Source organism: Canis aureus, chromosome 20 (assembly GCF_053574225.1).
Source record: "Canis aureus isolate CA01 chromosome 20, VMU_Caureus_v.1.0, whole genome shotgun sequence".
In the NCBI taxonomy this organism is placed as follows: Eukaryota; Metazoa; Chordata; class Mammalia; order Carnivora; family Canidae; genus Canis; species Canis aureus.
Window position 1 is genome coordinate 3,077,048 of NC_135630.1, and position 19,966 is coordinate 3,097,013.

Consider the following 19,966-nt stretch of genomic DNA (forward strand, 5'->3'; position numbering starts at 1 on the left):
AGTTTCGCAGGTCTTCAGCAGAGACGTTTGCCAGAGTCTTCTGAGACGCAGGGTAACAATGCAGACCTGGAGGGTATCCCCAGGTGCAGTCGACTGGTAATCTTGGAACCTCCTGACTCAGAATACTGCTACCTTCTCACTGCCATAGGAATGCAGCTAGTTGACAGCTGGCTTCAAGACATGCTTCCCTGTAAGTGCTGAGGACAGGGCAGAACCCTCCCGCATGCTGCCTGACTGTAGGAGTAGCTGCTAACATCCTTATGTTAGTGGCTGGGAGAGGTTGCGGGAAAAGCATGTGTGAGCACTGGGCCTGAACTCCCGTGTATCTGAGTTGAATACAGCGATTTCCAACGGCTTTCCTCAACCAGAGTGTAGCTAGGTTCCAAATCCCATGTACGAGCGGGTAGCAGACATCTGCCTCCCATGCATACACACTTCTGAGAGTTGAGCTTATGGCCTTTACGTCCACAGCCAGCCTGCTGGTACCCTTGGCTTCTAAAAGGCCTAGGCTCGCTGTTTGACGGAAGTGCTGGGAGAGGTAATTGGAATCTCCCGGCACACAAGACGAGTGCCTCCAAGCTCAATTCACGATTTCCCAGTAATTCTTGTGGTAGACAGGTGCTACATACTAAGTTCCATATGTGAGAATGTAGCTGAACGCCTTGTCCAAAAGCATCTTACTACTGAGAGTTGAGCACACCGTCAAGCCCACACACTTCAACACTGCCTGCAGAGTGACTTTCACACGTCTTCACCAGAGACGATTGCCAGAGGCTTCTGAGTACAAGTTAACAACGCAGACCTGGAGGGTATCTCCAGGTGCAGTAGAGTGGTAATCTTGGAACCTCCTGACTCAGAGTACTGCTACCTTCTCACTGCCATAGGAATGCAGCTAGTTGACAGCTGGCTTCAAGACATGCTTCCCTGTGAGAGCTGAGGACAGGGCAGAACCCTCCCGCATCCTGCCTGACTGTAGGAGTAGCTGCTAACATCCTAATGTTAGTGGCTGGGAGAGGTTGCGGGAAAAGCATGTGTGAGCACTGGGCCTGAACTCCCGTGTATCTGAGTTGAATACAGCGATTTCCAATGGCCTTCCTCAATCACAGTGTAGCTAGGTTCCAACTCCCATGTCCGAGTGGGTAGCAGACATCTGCCTCCCATGCATATACACTTCTGAGCGTTGAGCTTATGGCCTGTACCTCCACATCCAGCCTGCTGGTACCCTTGCCTTCTAAAAGGCTTAGGCTCGCTGTTTGACGGAAGTGCTGGGAGAGGTAATTGGAATCACCCGGCACACAAGACTAGTGCCTCCAAGCTCAGTTCAGCGATTTCCTAGTAATTCCTGTGGTAGACGGGTGCTACATACTAAGTTCCATACGTGAGAGGGTAGCTGAACGCCTTGTCCAAAACCATCTTACTTCTGAGAGTTGAGCTCAGCCTCAGTCCCTCACAGTTCCACACTGCCTGCAGAGTGAGTTTCGCAGGTCTTCAGCAGAGACGTTTGCCAGAGGCTTCTGAGACGCAGGGTAACAATGCAGACCTGGACCGTATCCCCAGGTGCAGTCGACTGGTAATCTTGGAACCTCCTGACTCAGAATACTGCTACCTTCTCACTGCCATAGGAATGCAGCTAGTTGACAGCTGGCTTCAAGACATGCTTCCCTGTGAGAGCTGAGGACAGGGCCGAACCCTCCCGCATGCTGCCTGACTGTAGGAGTAGCTGCTAACATCCTTATGTTAGTGGCTGGGAGAGGTTGCGGGAAAAGCATGTGTGAGCACTGGGCCTGAACTCCCGTGTATCTGAGTTGAATACAGCGATTTCCAACGGCTTTCCTCAACCAGAGTGTATCTAGGTTCCAAATCCCATGTACGAGCGTGTAGCAGACATCTGCCTCCCATGCATACACACTTCTGAGAGTTGAGCTTATGGCCTGTACCTCCACAGCCAGCCTGCTGGTACCCTTGGCTTCTAAAAGGCCTAGGCTCGCTGTTTGATGGAAGTGCTGGGAGAGGTAATTGGAATCACCCGGCACACAAGACTAGTGCCTCCAAGCTCAGTTCAGCGATTTCCTAGTAATTCCTGTGGTAGACTGGTGCTACATACTAAGTTCCATACGTGAGAGGGTAGCTGAACGCCTTGTCCAAAATCATCTTACTTCTGAGAGTTGAGCTCAGCCTCAGTCCCTCACAGTTCCACACTGCCTGCAGAGTGAGTTTCGCAGGTCTTCAGCAGAGACGTTTGCCAGAGGCTTCTGAGACGCAGGGTAACAATGCAGACCTGGAGGGTATCCCCGGGTGCAGTCGACTGGTAATCTTGGAACCTCCTGACTCAGAATACTGCTAGCTTCTCACTGCCATAGGAATGCAGCTAGTTGACAGCTGGCTTCAAGACAAGCTTCCCTGTGAGAGCTGAGGACAGGGCAGAACCCTCCCGCATGCTGCCTGACTGTAGGAGTAGCTGCTAACATCCTTATGTTAGTGGCTGGGAGAGGTTGCGGGAAAAGCATGTGTGAGCACTGGGCCTGAACTCCCGTGTATCTGAGTTGAATACAGCGATTTCCAACGGCTTTCCTCAACCAGAGTGTAGCTAGGTTCCAAATCCCATGTACGAGCGGGTAGCAGACATCTGCCTCCCATGCATACACACTTCTGAGAGTTGAGCTTATGGCCTGTACCTCCACATCCAGCCTGCTGGTACCCTTGGCTTCTAAAAGGCCTAGGCTCGCTGTTTGACGGAAGTGCTGGGAGAGGTAATTGGAATCACCCGGCACACAAGACGAGTGCCTCCAAGCTCAGTTCAGCGATTTCCTAGTAATTCCTGTGGTAGACTGGTGCTACATACTAAGTTCCATACGTGAGAGGGAAGCTGAACGCCTTGTCCAAAACCATCTTACTTCTGAGAGTTGAGCTCAGCCTCAGTCCCTCACAGTTCCACACTGCCTGCAGAGTGAGTTTCGCAGGTCTTCAGCAGAGACGTTTGCCAGAGTCTTCTGAGACGCAGGGTAACAATGCAGACCTGGAGGGTATCCCCAGGTGCAGTCGACTGGTAATCTTGGAACCTCCTGACTCAGAATACTGCTACCTTCTCACTGCCATAGGAATGCAGCTAGTTGACAGCTGGCTTCAAGACATGCTTCCCTGTAAGTGCTGAGGACAGGGCAGAACCCTCCCGCATGCTGCCTGACTGTAGGAGTAGCTGCTAACATCCTTATGTTAGTGGCTGGGAGAGGTTGCGGGAAAAGCATGTGTGAGCACTGGGCCTGAACTCCCGTGTATCTGAGTTGAATACAGCGATTTCCAACGGCTTTCCTCAACCAGAGTGTAGCTAGGTTCCAAATCCCATGTACGAGCGTGTAGCAGACATCTGCCTCCCATGCATACACACTTCTGAGAGTTGAGCTTATGGCCTTTACGTCCACAGCCAGCCTGCTGGTACCCTTGGCTTCTAAAAGGCCTAGGCTCGCTGTTTGACGGAAGTGCTGGGAGAGGTAATTGGAATCTCCCGGCACACAAGACGAGTGCCTCCAAGCTCAATTCACGATTTCCCAGTAATTCTTGTGGTAGACAGGTGCTACATACTAAGTTCCATATGTGAGAATGTAGCTGAACGCCTTGTCCAAAAGCATCTTACTACTGAGAGTTGAGCACACCGTCAAGCCCACACACTTCAACACTGCCTGCAGAGTGACTTTCACACGTCTTCACCAGAGACGATTGCCAGAGGCTTCTGAGTACAAGTTAACAACGCAGACCTGGAGGGTATCTCCAGGTGCAGTAGAGTGGTAATCTTGGAACCTCCTGACTCAGAGTACTGCTACCTTCTCACTGCCATAGGAATGCAGCTAGTTGACAGCTGGCTTCAAGACATGCTTCCCTGTGAGAGCTGAGGACAGGGCAGAACCCTCCCGCATCCTGCCTGACTGTAGGAGTAGCTGCTAACATCCTAATGTTAGTGGCTGGGAGAGGTTGCGGGAAAAGCATGTGTGAGCACTGGGCCTGAACTCCCGTGTATCTGAGTTGAATACAGCGATTTCCAATGGCCTTCCTCAATCACAGTGTAGCTAGGTTCCAACTCCCATGTCCGAGTGGGTAGCAGACATCTGCCTCCCATGCATATACACTTCTGAGAGTTGAGCTTATGGCCTGTACCTCCACATCCAGCCTGCTGGTACCCTTGCCTTCTAAAAGGCTTAGGCTCGCTGTTTGACGGAAGTGCTGGGAGAGGTAATTGGAATCACCCGGCACACAAGACTAGTGCCTCCAAGCTCAGTTCAGCGATTTCCTAGTAATTCCTGTGGTAGACGGGTGCTACATACTAAGTTCCATACGTGAGAGGGTAGCTGAACGCCTTGTCCAAAACCATCTTACTTCTGAGAGTTGAGCTCAGCCTCAGTCCCTCACAGTTCCACACTGCCTGCAGAGTGAGTTTCGCAGGTCTTCAGCAGAGACGTTTGCCAGAGGCTTCTGAGACGCAGGGTAACAATGCAGACCTGGACCGTATCCCCAGGTGCAGTCGACTGGTAATCTTGGAACCTCCTGACTCAGAATACTGCTACCTTCTCACTGCCATAGGAATGCAGCTAGTTGACAGCTGGCTTCAAGACATGCTTCCCTGTGAGAGCTGAGGACAGGGCCGAACCCTCCCGCATGCTGCCTGACTGTAGGAGTAGCTGCTAACATCCTTATGTTAGTGGCTGGGAGAGGTTGCGGGAAAAGCATGTGTGAGCACTGGGCCTGAACTCCCGTGTATCTGAGTTGAATACAGCGATTTCCAACGGCTTTCCTCAACCAGAGTGTAGCTAGGTTCCAAATCCCATGTACGAGCGTGTAGCAGACATCTGCCTCCCATGCATACACACTTCTGAGAGTTGAGCTTATGGCCTGTACCTCCACAGCCAGCCTGCTGGTACCCTTGGCTTCTAAAAGGCCTAGGCTCGCTGTTTGATGGAAGTGCTGGGAGAGGTAATTGGAATCACCCGGCACACAAGACTAGTGCCTCCAAGCTCAGTTCAGCGATTTCCTAGTAATTCCTGTGGTAGACTGGTGCTACATACTAAGTTCCATACGTGAGAGGGTAGCTGAACGCCTTGTCCAAAATCATCTTACTTCTGAGAGTTGAGCTCAGCCTCAGTCCCTCACAGTTCCACACTGCCTGCAGAGTGAGTTTCGCAGGTCTTCAGCAGAGACGTTTGCCAGAGGCTTCTGAGACGCAGGGTAACAATGCAGACCTGGAGGGTATCCCCGGGTGCAGTCGACTGGTAATCTTGGAACCTCCTGACTCAGAATACTGCTACCTTCTCACTGCCATAGGAATGCAGCTAGTTGACAGCTGGCTTCAAGACATGCTTCCCTGTGAGAGCTGAGGACAGGGCAGAACCCTCCCGCATGCTGCCTGACTGTAGGAGTAGCTGCTAACATCCTTATGTTAGTGGCTGGGAGAGGTTGCGGGAAAAGCATGTGTGAGCACTGCGCCTGAACTCCCGTGTATCTGAGTTGAATACAGCGATTTCCAACGGCTTTCCTCAACCAGAGTGTAGCTAGGTTCCAAATCCCATGTACGAGCGGGTAGCAGACATCTGCCTCCCATGCATACACACTTCTGAGAGTTGAGCTTATGGCCTGTACCTCCACATCCAGCCTGCTGGTACCCTTGTCTTCTAAAAGGCCTAGGCTCGCTGTTTGACGGAAGTGCTGGGAGAGGTAATTGGAATCTCCCGGCACACAAGACGAGTCCCTCCAAGCTCAATTCACGATTTCCCAGTAATTCTTGTGGTAGACAGGTGCTACATACTAAGTTCCATATGTGAGAAGGTAGCTGAACGCCTTGTCCAAAAGCATCTTACTACTGAGAGTTGAGCACACCTTCAGGCCCTCACACTTCAACACTGCCTGCAGAGTGAGTTTCAAACGTCTTCACCAGAGACGATTGCCAGAGGCTTCTGAGTACAAGTTAACAACGCAGACCTGGAGGGTATCTCCAGGGGCAGTAGAGTGGTAATCTTGGAACCTCCTGACTCAGAGTACTGCTACCTTCTCACTGCCATAGGAATGCAGCTAGTTGACAGCTGGCTTCAAGACATGCTTCCCTGCGAGAGCTGAGGACAGGGCAGAACCCTCCCGCATCCTGCCTGACTGTAGGAGTAGCTGCTAACATCCTAATGTTAGTGGTGGGAGAGGTTGCGGGAAAAGCATGTGTGAGCACTGGGCCTGAACTCCCGTGTATCTGAGTTGAATACAGCGATTTCCAATGGCCTTCTTCAATCACAGTGTAGCTAGGTTCCAACTCCCATGTCCGAGTGGGTAGCAGACATCTGCCTCCCATGCATATACACTTCTGAGAGTTGAGCTTATGGCCTGTACCTCCACATCCAGCCTGCTGCTACCGTTGACTTCTAAAAGGCCTAGGCTCGCTATTTGACGGAAGTGCTGGGAGAGGTAATTGGAATCACCCGGCACACAAGACTAGTGCCTCCAAGCTCAGTTCAGCGATTTCCTAGTAATTCCTGTGGTAGACTGGTGCTACATACTAAGTTCCATACGTGAGAGGGTAGCTGAACGCCTTGTCCAAAACCATCTTACTTCTGAGAGTTGAGCCCACCCCCAGTCCCTCACAGTTCCACACTGCCTGCAGAGTGAGTTTCGCAGGTCTTCAGCAGAGACGTTTGCCAGAGGCTTCTGAGACGCAGGGCAACAATGCAGACCTGGAGGGTATCCCCAGGTGCAGTCGACTGGTAATCTTGGAACCTCCTGACTCAGAATACTGCTACCTTCTCACTGCCATAGGAATGCAGCTAGTTGACAGCTGGCTTCAAGACATGCTTCCCTGTGAGAGCTGAGGACAGGGCAGAACCCTGCCGCATGCTGCCTGAATGTAGGAGTAGCTGCTAACATCCTTATGTTAGTGGCTGGGAGAGGTTGCGGGAAAAGCATGTGTGAGCACTGGGCCTGAACTCCCGTGTATCTGAGTTGAATACAGCGATTTCCAACGGCTTTCCTCAACCAGAGTGTAGCTAGGTTCCAAATCCCATGTACGAGCGGGTAGCAGACATCTGCCTCCCATGCATACACACTTCTGAGAGTTGAGCTTATGGCCTGTACCTCCACAGCCAGCCTGCTGGTACCCTTGGCTTCTAAAAGGCCTAGGCTCGCTGTTTGACGGAAGTGCTGGGAGAGGTAATTGGAATCTCCCGGCACACAAGACGAGTCCCTCCAAGCTCAATTCACGATTTCCCAGTAATTCTTGTGGTAGACAGGTGCTACATACTAAGTTCCATATGTGAGAAGGTAGCTGAACGCCTTGTCCAAAAGCATCTTACTTCTGAGAGTTGAGCACACCCTCAGGCCCTCACACTTCCACACTGCCTGCAGAGTGAGTTTCACACGTCTTCACCAGAGACGATTGCCAGAGGCTTCTGAGTACAAGTTAACAACGCAGACCTGGAGGGTATCTCCAGGGGCAGTAGAGTGGTAATCTTGGAACCTCCTGACTCAGAGTACTGCTACATTCTCATTGCCATAGGAATGCAGCTAGTTGACACCGGCTTCAAGACATGCTTCCCTGTGAGAGCTGAGGACAGGGCAGAACCCTCCCGCATCCTGCCTGACTGTAGGAGTAGCTGCTAACATCCTAATGTTATTGGCTGGGAGAGGTTGCGGGAAAAGCATGTGTGAGCACTGGGCCTGAAGTCCCGTGTATCTGAGTTGAATACAGCGATTTCCAATGGCCTTCTTCAATCACAGTGTAGCTAGGTTCCAACTCCCATGTCCGAGTGGGTAGCAGACATCTGCCTCCCATGCATATACACTTCTGAGAGTTGAGCTTATGGCCTGTACCTCCACATCCAGCCTGCTGGTACCCTTGCCTTCTAAAAGGCCTAGGCTCGCTGTTTGACGGAAGTGCTGGGAGAGGTAATTGGAATCACCCGGCACACAAGACTAGTGCCTCCAAGCTCAGTTCAGCGATTTCCCAGTAATTCCTGTGGTAGACTGGTGCTACATACTAAGTTCCATACGTGAGAGGGTAGCTGAACGCCTTGTCCAAAACCATCTTACTTCTGAGAGTTGAGCTCAGCCTCAGTCCCTCACAGTTCCACACTGCCTGCAGAGTGAGTTTCGCAGGTCTTCAGCAGAGACGTTTGCCAGAGGCTTCTGAGACGCAGGGTAACAATGCAGACCTGGAGGGTATCCCCAGGTGCAGTCGACTGGTAATCTTGGAACCTCCTGACTCAGAATACTGCTACCTTCTCACTGCCATAGGAATGCAGCTAGTTGACAGCTGGCTTCAAGACATGCTTCCCTGTGAGAGCTGAGGACAGGGCAGAACCCTCCCGCATCCTGCCTGAGTGTAGGAGTAGCTGCTAACATCCTTATGTTAGTGGCTGGGAGAGGTTGCGGGAAAAGCATGTGTGAGCACTGGGCCTGAACTCCCGTGTATCTGAGTTGAATACAGCGATTTCCAACGGCTTTCCTCAACCAGAGTGTAGCTAGGTTCCAAATCCCATGTACGAGCGGGTAGGAAACATCTGCCTCCCATGCATAAACTTCTGAGAGTTGAGCTTATGGCCTGTACCTCCACAGCCAGCCTGCTGGTACCCTTGGCTTCTAAAAGGCCTAGGCTCTCTGTTTGACGGAAGTGCTGGGAGAGGTAATTGGAATCTCCCGGCACACAAGACGAGTGCCTCCAAGCTCAATTCACGATTTCCCAGTAATTCTTGTGGTAGACAGGTGCTACATACTAAGTTCCATATGTGAGAAGGTAGCTGAACGCCTTGTTCAAAAGCATCTTACTTCTGAGAGTTGAGAACACCCTCAGTCCGTCACACTTCCACACTGCTGCAGAGTGAGTTTCACACGTCTTCACCAGAGACGATTGCCAGAGGCTTCTGAGTGCGTTAACAATGCAGACCTGGAGGGTATCTCCAGGTGCAGTAGAGTGGTAATCTTGGAACCTCCTGACTCAGAGTACTGCTACCTTCTCACTGCCATAGGAATGCAGCTAGTTGACAGCTGGCTTCAAGACATGCTTCCCTGTGAGAGCTGAGGACAGGGCAGAACCCTCCCGCATCCTGCCTGACTGTAGGAGTAGCTGCTAACATCCTTATGTTAGTGGCTGGGAGAGTTTGCGGGAAAAGCATGTGTGAGCACTGGGCCTGAACTCCCGTGTATCTGAGTTGAATACAGCGATTTCCAATGGCCTTCTTCAATCACAGTGTAGCTAGGTTCCAACTCCCATGTCCGAGTGGGTAGCAGACATCTGCCTCCCATGCATACACACTTCTGAGAGTTGAGCTTATGGCCTGTACCTCCACATCCAGCCTGCTGGTACCCTTGGCTTCTAAAAGGCCTAGGCTCGCTGTTTGACGGAATTGCTGGGAGAGGTAATTGGAATCACCCGGCACACAAGACTAGTGCCTCCAAGCTCAGTTCAGCGATTTCCTAGTAATTCCTGTGGTAGACTGGTGCTACATACTAAGTTCCATACGTGAGAGGGTAGCTGAACGCCTTGTCCAAAACCATCTTACTTCTGAGAGTTGAGCTCAGCCTCAGTCCCTCACAGTTCCACACTGCCTGCCGAGTGAGTTTCGCAGGTCTTCAGCAGAGACGTTTGCCAGTGGCTTCTGAGACGCAGGGTAACAATGCAGTCCTGGAGGGTATCCCCAGGTGCAGTCGACTGGTAATCTTGGAACCTCCTGACTCAGAATACTGCTACCTTCTCACTGCCATAGGAATGCAGCTAGTTGACCGCTAGCTGGCTTCAAGACATGCTTCCCTGTGAGAGCTGAGGACAGGGCCGAACCCTCCCGCATGCTGCCTGACTCTAGGAGTAGCTGCTAACATCCTTATGTTAGTGGCTGGGAGAGGTTGCGGGAAAAGCATGTGTGAGCACTGGGCCTGAACTCCCGTGTATCTGAGTTGAATACAGCGATTTCCAACGGCTTTCCTCAACCAGAGTGTAGCTAGGTTCTAAATCCCATGTACGAGCGGGTAGCAGACATCTGACTCCCATGCATACACACTTCTGAGAGTTGAGCTTATGGCCTGTACCTCCACATCCAGCTTGCTGGTACCCTTGGCTTCTAAAAGGCCTAGGCTCGCTGTTTGACGGAAGTGCTGGGAGAGGTAATTGGAATCACCCGGCACACAAGACTAGTGCTTCCAAGCTCAGTTCAGCGATTTCCTAGTAATTCCTGTGGTAGACTGGTGCTACATACTAAGTTCCATACGTGAGAGGGTAGCTGAACGCCTTGTCCAAAACCATCTTACTTCTGAGAGTTGAGCTCAGCCACAGACCCTCACAGTTCCACACTGCCTGCAGAGTGAGTTTCGCAGGTCTTCAGCAGAGACGTTTGCCAGAGGCTTCTGAGACGCACGGTAACAATGCAGACCTGGAGGGTATCCCCAGGTGCAGTCGACTGGTAATCTTGGAACCTCATGACTCAGAATACTGCTACCTTCTCACTGCCATAGGAATGCAGCTAGTTGACAGATGGCTTTAAGACATGCTTCCCTGTGAGAGCTGAGGACAGGGCAGAACCCTCCCGCATGCTGCCTGACTGTAGGAGTAGCTGCTAACATCCTTATGTTAGTGGCTGGGAGAGGTTGCGGGAAAAGCATGTGTGAGCACTGGGCCTGAACTCCCGTGTATCTGAGTTGAATACAGCGATTTCCAACGGCTTTCCTCAAACAGAGTGTAGCTAGGTTCCAAATCCCATTTACGAGCGGGTAGCAGACATCTGCCTCCCATGCATACACACTTCTGAGAGTTGAGCTTATGGCCTGTACCTCCACAGCCAGCCTGCTGGTACCCTTGGCATCTAAAAGGCCTAGGCTCGCTGTTTGACGGAAGTGCTGGGAGAGGTAATTGGAATCACCCGGCACACAAGACTAGTGCCTCCAAGCTCAGTTCAGCGATTTCCTAGTAATTCCTGTGGTAGACTGGTGCTACATACTAAGTTCCATACGTGAGAGGGTAGCTAAACGCCTTGTCCAAAACCATCTTACTTCTGAGAGTTGAGCTCAGCCTCAGTCCCTCACAGTTCCACACTGCCTGCAGAGTGAGTTTCGCAGGTCTTCAGCAGAGACGTTTGACAGAGGCTTCTGAGACGCAGGGTAACAATGCAGACCTGGAGGGTATCCCCAGGTGCAGTCGACTGGTAATCTTGGAACCTCCTGACTCAGAATACTGCTACCTTCTCACTGCCATAGGAATGCAGCTAGTTGACAGCTGGCTTCAAGACATGCTTCCCTGTGAGAGCTGAGGACAGGGCAGAACCCTCCCGCATGCTGCCTGACTGTAGGAGTAGCTGCTAACATCCTTATGTTAGTGGCTGGGAGAGGTTGCGGGAAAAGCATGTGTGAGCACTGGGCCTGAACTCCCGTGTATCTGAGTTGAATACAGCGATTTCCAACGGCTTTCCTCAACCAGAGTGTAGCTAGGTTCCAAATCCCATGTACCAGCGGGTAGCAGACATCTGCCTCCCATGCATACACACTTCTGAGAGTTGAGCTTATGGCCTGTACCTCCACATCCAGCCTGCTGGTACCCTTGGCTTCTAAAAGGCCTAGGCTCGCTGTTTCACGGAAGTGCTGGGAGAGGTAATTGGAATCTCCCGGCAGACAAGACTAGTGCCTCCAAGCTCAATTCACGATTTCCCAGTAATTCTTGTGGTAGACAGGTGCTACATACTAAGTTCCATATGTGAGAAGGTAGCTGAACGCCTTGTCCAAAAGCATCTTACTTCTGAGAGTTGAGCACACCCTCAGTCCCTCACACTTCCACACTGCCTGCAGAGTGAGTTTCACACGTCTTCACCAGAGACGATTGCCAGAGGCTTCTGAGTACAAGTTAACAATGCAGACCTGGAGGGTATCTCGAGGTGCAGTAGAGTGGTAATCTTGGAACCTCCTGACTCAGAGTATTGCTACCTTCTCACTGCCATAGGAATGCAGCTAGTTGACAGCTGGCTTCAAGACATGCTTCCCTGTGAGAGCTGAGGACAGGGCAGAACCCTCCCGCATGCTGCCTGACTGTAGAATTAGCTGCTAACATCCTTATGTTAGTGGCTGGGAGAGGTTGCGGGAAAAGCATGTGTGAGCACTGGACCTGAACTCCCGTGTATCTGAGTTGAATACAGCGATTTCCAATGGCCTTCTTCAATCACAGTGTACCTAGGTTCCAACTCCCATGTCCGAGTGGGTAGCAGACATCTGCCTCCCATGCATACACTTCTGAGAGTTGAGCTTATGGCCTGTACCTCCACAGCCAGCCTGCTGGTACCCTTGGCTTCTAAAAGGCCTAGGCTCGCTGTTTGACGGAAGTGCTGGGAGAGGTAATTAGAATCACCCGACACACAAGACTAGTGCCTCCAAGCTCAGTTCAGCGATTTCCTAGTAATTCCTGTGGTAGACTGGTGCTACATACTAAGTTCCATACGTGAGAGGGTAGCTGAACGCCTTGTCCAAAACCATCTTACTTCTGAGAGTTGAGCTCAGCCTCAGTCCCTAACAGTTCCACACTCCCTGCAGAGTGAGTTTCGCAGGTCTTCAGCAGAGACGTTTGCCAGAGGCTTCTGAGACGCAGGGTAACAATGCAGACCTGGAGGGTATCCCCAGGTGCAGTCGACTGGTAATCTTGGAACCTCCTGACTCAGAATACTGCTACCTTCTCACTGCCATAGGAATGCAGCTAGTTGACAGCTAGCTGGCTTCAAGACATGCTTCCCTGAGAGAGCTGAGGACAGGGCAGAACCCTCCCGCATGCTGCCTGACTGTAGGAGTAGCTGCTAACATCCTAATGTTAGTGGCTGGGAGAGGTTGCGGGAAAAGCATGTGTGAGCACTGGGCCTGAACTCCCGTGTATCTGAGGTGAATACAGCGATTTCCAACGGCTTTCCTCAACCAGAGTGTAGCTAGGTTCCAAGTCCCATGTACGAGCGGGTAGCAGACATCTGCCTCCCATGCATACACACTTCTGAGAGTTGAGCTTATGGCCTGTACGTCCACATCCAGCCTGCTGGTACCCTTGGCTTCTAAAAGGCCTAGGCTCGCTGTTTGACGGAAGTGCTGGGAGAGGTAATTGTAATCTCCCGGCACACAAGACGAGTGCCTCCAAGCTCAATTCACGATTTCCCAGTAATTCTTGTGGTAGACAGGTGCTACATACTAAGTTCCATATGTGAGATGGTAGCTGAACGCCTTGTCCAAAAGCATCTTACTTCTGAGAGTTGAGCCCACCGTCACTCCCTCACAGTTCCACACTGCCTGCAGAGTGAGTTTCACACGTCTTCACCAGAGACGATTGCCAGAGGCTTCTGAGTACAAGTTAACAATGCAGACCTGGAGGGTATCTCCAGGTGCAGTAGAGTGGTAATCTTGGAACCTCCTGACTCAGAGTACTGCTACCTTCTCACTGCCATAGGAATGCAGCTAGTTGACAGCTGGCTTCAAGACATGCTTCCCTGTGAGAGCTGAGGACATGGCAGAAACCTCCCGCATGCTGCCTGACTGTAGGAGTAGCTGCTAACATCCTTATGTTAGTGGCTGGGAGAGGTTGCGGGAAAAGCATGTGTGAGCACTGGGCCTGAACTCCCGTGTATCTGAGTTGAATACAGCGATTTCCAATGGCCTTCTTCAATCAGAGTGTAGCTAGGTCCCAACTCCTATGTCCGATTGGGTAGCAGACATCTGCCTCCCATGCATACACACTTCTGAGTTTTGAGCTTATGGCCTGTACCTCCACATCCAGCCTGCTGGTACCCTTGGCTTCTAAAAGGCCTAGGCTCGCTGTTTGACGGAAGTGCTGGGAGAGGTAATTGGAATCACCCGGCACACAAGACTAGTGCCTCCAAGCTCAGTTCAGTGATTTCCTAGTAATTCCTGTGGTAGACTGGTGCTACATACTAAGTTCCATACGTGAGAGGGTAGCTGAACGCCTTGTCCAAAACCATCTTACTTCTGAGAGTTGAGCTCAGCCTCAGTCCCTCACAGTTCCACACTGCCTGCAGAGTGAGTTTCGCAGGTCTTCAGCAGAGACGTTTACCAGAGGCTTCTGAGACGCAGGGTAACAATGCAGACCTGGAGGGTATCCCCAGGTGCAGTCGACTGGTAATCTTGGAACCTCCTGATTCAGAATACTGCTACCTTCTCACTGCCATAGGAATGCAGCTAGTTGACAGCTGGCTTCAAGACATGCTTCCCTGTGAGAGCTGAGGACAGGGCAGAACCCTCCCGCATGCTGCCTGACTGTAGGAGTAGCTGCTAACATCCTTATGTTAGTGGCTGGGAGAGGTTGCGGGAAAAGCATGTGTGAGCACTGGGCCTGAACTCCCGTGTATCTGAGTTGAATACAGCGATTTCCAACGGCTTTCCTCAACCAGAGTGTAGCTAGGTTCCAAATCCCATGTACGAGTGGGTAGCAGACATCTGCCTCCCATGCATACACACTTCTGAGAGTTGAGCTTATGGCCTGTACCTCCACAGCCAGCCTGCTGGTACCCTTGGCTTCTAAAAGGCCTAGGCTCGCTGTTTGACGGAAGTGCTGGGAGAGGTAATTGGAATCTCCCGGCACACAAGACGAGTGCCTCCAAGCTCAATTCACGATTTCCCAGTAATTCTTGTGGTAGACAGGTGCTACATACTAAGTTCCATATGTGAGAAGGTAGCTGAACGCTTTGTCCAAAAGCATCTTACTTCTGAGAGTTGAGCACACCCTCAGTCCCTCACACTTCCACACTGCCTGCAGAGTGAGTTTCACACGTCTTCACCAGAGACGATTGCCAGAGGCTTCTGAGTACAAGTTAACAATGCAGACCTGGAGGGTATCTCCAGGTGCAGTAGAGTGGTAATCTTGGAACCTCCTGACTCTGAGTACTGCTACCTTCTCACTGCCATAGGAATGCAGCTAGTTGACAGCTGGCTTCAAGACATGTTTCCCTGTGAGTGCTGAGGACAGGGCAGAACCCTCCCGCATGCTGCCTCACTGTAGGAGTAGCTGCTAACATCCTTATGTTAGTGGCTGGGAGAGGTTGCGGGAAAAGCATGTGTGAGCACTGGGCCTGAACTCCCGTGTATCTGAGTTGAATACAGCGATTTCCAACGGCTTTCCTCAACCAGAGTGTAGCTAGGTTCCAAATCCCATGTACGAGCGGGTAGCAGACATCTGCCTCCCATGCATACACACTTCTGAGAGTTGAGCTTATGGCCTGTACCTCCACAGCCAACCTGATGGTACCCTTGGCTTCTAAAAGGCCTAGGCTCGCTGTTTGACGGAAGTGCTGGGAGAGGTAATTGGAATATCCCGGCACACAAGACGAGTGCCTCCAAGCTCAATTCACGATTTCCCAGTAAATCTTGTGGTAGACAGGTGCTACATACTAAGTTCCATATGTGAGAAGGTAGCTGAACGCCTTGTCCAAAAGCATCTTACTTCTGAGAGTGAGCACACCCTCAGTCCCTCACACTTCCACACTTCCTGCAGAGTGAGTTTCACACGTCTTCACCAGAGACGATAGCCAGAGGCTTCTGAGTACAAGTTAACAATGCAGACCTGGAGGGTATCTCCAGGTGCAGTAGAGTGGTAATCTTGGAACCTCCTGACTCAGAGTACTGCTACCTTCTCACTGCCATAGGAATGCAGCTAGTTGACAGCTGGCTTCAAGACATGTTTCCCTGTGAGAGCTGAGGACAGGGCAGAGCCCTCCCGCATGCTGCCTGACTGTAGGAGTAGCTGCTAACATTCTAATGTTAGTGGCTGGGAGAGGGTGCGGGAAAAGCATGTGTGAGCACTGGGCCTGAACTCCCGTGTATCTGAGTTGAATACAGCGATTTCCAATGGCCTTCTTCAATCACAGTGTAGCTAGGTTTCAACTCCCATGTCCGAGTGGGTAGCAGACATCTGCCTCCCATGCATACACATTTCTGAGAGTTGAGCTTATGGCCTGTACCTCCACATCCAGCCTGCTGGTACCCTTGGTTTCTAAAAGGCCTAGGCTCGCTGTTTGACGGAAGTGCTGGGAGAGGTAATTGGAATCACCCGGCACACAAGACTAGTGCCTCCAAGCTCAGTTCAGCGATTTCCTAGTAATTCCTGTGGTAGACTGGTGCTACATACTAAGTTCCATACGTGAGAGGGTAGCTGAACGCCTTGTCCAAAACCATCTTACTTCTGAGAGTTGAGCTCAGCCTCAGTCCCTCACAGTTCCACACTGCCTGCAGAGTGAGTTTCGCAGGTCTTCAGCAGAGACGTTTGCCAGAGGCTTCTGAGACGCAGGGTAACAATGCAGACCTGGAGGGTATCCCCAGGTGCAGTCGACTGGTAATCTTGGAACCTCCTGACTCAGAATACTGCTACCTTCTCACTGCCATAGGAATGCAGCTAGTTGACAGCTGGCTTCAAGACATGCTTCCCTGTGAGAGCTGAGGACAGGGCAGAACCCTCCCGCATGCTGCCTGACTGTAGGAGTAGCTGCTAACATCCTTATGTTAGTGGCTGGGAGAGGTTGCGGGAAAAGCATGTGTGAGCACTGGGCCTGAACTCCCGTGTATCTGAGTTGAATACAGCGATTTCCAACGGCTTTCCTCAACCACAGTGTAGCTAGGTTCCAAATCGCATGTACGAGGGGGTAGCAGACATCTGCCTCCCATGCATACAAACTTCTGAGAGTTGAGCTTATGGCCTGTACCTCCACAGCCAGCCTGCTGGTACCCTTGGCTTCTAAAAGGCCTAGGCTCGCTGTTTGACGGAAGTGCTTGGAGAGGTAATTGGAATCACCCGGCACACAAGACTAGTGCCTCCAAGCTCAGTTCAGCGATTTCCTAGTTATTCCTGTGGTAGACTGGTGCTACATACTAAGTTCCATACGTGAGAGGGTAGCTGAACGCCTTGTCCAAAACCATCTTACTTCTGAGAGTTGAGCTCAGCCTCAGTCCCTCACAGTTCCACACTGCCTGCAGAGTGAGTTTCGCAGGTCTTCAGCAGAGACGTTTGCCAGAGGCTTCTGAGACGCAGGGTAACAATGCAGACCTGGAGGGTATCCCCAGGTGCAGTCGACTGGTAATCTTGGAACCTCCTGACTCAGAATACTGCTACCTTCTCACTGCCATAGGAATGCAGTTAGTTGACAGCTGGCTTCAAGACATGCTTCCCTGTGAGAGCTGAGGACAGGGCAGAACCCTCCCGCATGCTGCCTGACTGTAGGAGTAGCTGCTAACATCCTTATGTTAGTAGCTGAGAGAGGTTGCGGGAAAAGCATGTGTGAGCACTGGGCCTGAACTCCCGTGTATCTGAGTTGAATACAGCGATTTCCAACGGCTTTCCTCAACCAGAGTGTAGCTAAGTTCCAAATCCCATGTACGAGCGGGTAGCAGACATCTGCCTCCCATGCATACACACTTCTGAGAGTTGAGCTTATGGCCTGTACCTCCACATCCAGCCTGCTGGTACCCTTGGCTTCTAAAAGGCCTAGGCTCTCTGTTTGTCGGAAGTGCTGGGAGAGGTAATTGGAATCTCCCGGCACACAAGACGAGTGCCTCCAAGCTCAATTCACGATTTCCCAGTAATTCTTCTGGTAGACAGGTGCTACATACTAAGTTCCATATGTGAGAAGGTAGCTGAACGCCTTGTCCAAAAGCATCTTACTTCTGAGAGTTGAGCACACCCTCAGTCCCTCACACTTCCACACTGCCTGCAGAGTGAGTTTCACACGTCTTCACCAGAGACGATTGCCAGAGGCTTCTGAGTACAAGTTAACAATGCAGACCTGGAGGGTATCTCCAGGTGCAGTAGAGTGGTAATCTTGGAACCTCCTGACTCAGAGTACTGCTACCTTCTCACTGCCATAGGAATGCAGCTAGTTGACAGCTGGCTTCAAGACATGCTTCCCTGAGAGAGCTGAGGACAGGGCAGAACCCTCCCGCATGCTGCCTGACTGTAGGAGTAGCTGCTAACATCCTTATGTTAGTGGCTGGGAGAGGTTGCTGGAAAAGCATGTGTGAGCACTGGGCCTGAACTCCCGTGTATCTGAGTTGAATACAGCGATTTCCACCGGCGTTCTTCAACCAGAGTGTAGCTAGGTTCCAAATCCCATGTACGAGCGGGTAGCAGACATCTGCCTCCCATGCATACAAACTTCTGAGAGTTGAGCTTATGGCCTGTACCTCCACAGCCAGCCTGCTGTTACCCTTGGCTTCTAAAAGGCCTAGGCTCGCTGTTTGACGGAAGTGCTTGGAGAGGTAATTGGAATCACCCGGCACACAAGACTAGTGCCTCCAAGCTCAGTTCAGCGATTTCCTAGTTATTCCTGTGGTAGACTGGTGCTACATACTAAGTTCCATACGTGAGAGGGTAGCTGAACGCCTTGTCCAAAACCATCTTACTTCTGAGAGTTGAGCTCAGCCTCAGTCCCTCACAGTTCCACACTGCCTGCAGAGTGAGTTTCGCAGGTCTTCAGCAGAGACGTTTGCCAGAGGCTTCTGAGACGCAGGGTAACAATGCAGACCTGGAGGGTATCCCCAGGTGCAGTCGACTGGTAATCTTGGAACCTCCTGACTCAGAATACTGCTACCTTCTCACTGCCATAGGAATGCAGTTAGTTGACAGCTGGCTTCAAGACATGCTTCCCTGTGAGAGCTGAGGACAGGGCAGAACCCTCCCGCATGCTGCCTGACTGTAGGAGTAGCTGCTAACATCCTTATGTTAGTGGCTGGGAGAGGTTGCGGGAAAAGCATGTGTGAGCACTGGGCCTGAACTCCCGTGTATCTGAGTTGAATACAGCGATTTCCACCGGCGTTCCTCAACCAGAGTGTAGCTAGGTTCCAAATCCCATGTACGAGCGGGTAGCAGACATCTGCCTCCCATGCATACAAACTTCTGAGAGTTGAGCTTATGGCCTGTACCTCCACAGCCAGCCTGCTGGTACCCTTGGCTTCTAAAAGGCCTAGGCTCGCTGTTTGACGGAAGTGCTGGGAGAGGTAATTGGAATCACCCGGCACACAAGACTAGTGCCTCCAAGCTCAGTTCAGCGATTTCCTAGTAATTCCTGTGGTAGACTGGTGCTACATACTAAGTTCCATACGTGAGAAGGTAGCTGAACGCCTTGTCCAAAACCATCTTACTTCTGAGAGTTGAGCTCAGCCTCAGTCCCTCACAGTTCCACACTGCCTGCAGAGTGAGTTTCGCAGGTCTTCAGCAGAGACGTTTGCCAGAGGCTTCTGAGACGCAGGGTAACAATGCAGACCTGGAGGGTATCCCCAGGTGCAGTCGACTGGTAATCTTGGAACCTCCTGACTCAGAATACTGCTACCCTCTCACTGCCATAGGAATGCAGCTAGTTGACAGCTGGCTTCAAGACATGCTTCCCTGTGAGAGCTGAGGACAGGGCCGAACCCTCCCGCATGCTGCCTGACTGTAGGAGTAGCTGCTAACATCCTTATGTTTGTGGCTGGGAGAGGTTGCGGGAAAAGCATGTGTGAGCACTGGGCCTGAACTCCCGTGTATCTGAGTTGAATACAGCGATTTCCAACGGCTTTCCTCAACCAGAGTGTAGCTAGGTTCCAAATCCCATGTACGAGCGGGTAGCAGACATCTGCCTCCCATGCATACACACTTCTGAGAGTTGAGCTTATGGCCTGTACCTCCACATCCAGCCTGCTGGTACCCTTGGATTCTAAAAGGCCTAGGCTCGCTGTTTGACGGAAGTGCTGGGAGAGGTAATTGGAATCTCCCGGCACACAAGACGAGTGCCTCCAAGCTCATATCACGATTTCACAGTAATTCTTGTGGTAGACAGGTGCTACATACTAAGTTCCATATGTGAGATGGTAGCTGAACGCCTTGTCCAAAAGCATCTTACTTCTGAGAGTGTAGCCCACCCTCAGTCCCTCACAGTTCCACACTGCCTGCAGAGTGAGTTTCACACGTCTTCACCAGAGACGATTGCCAGAGGCTTCTGAGTACAAGTTAACAATGCAG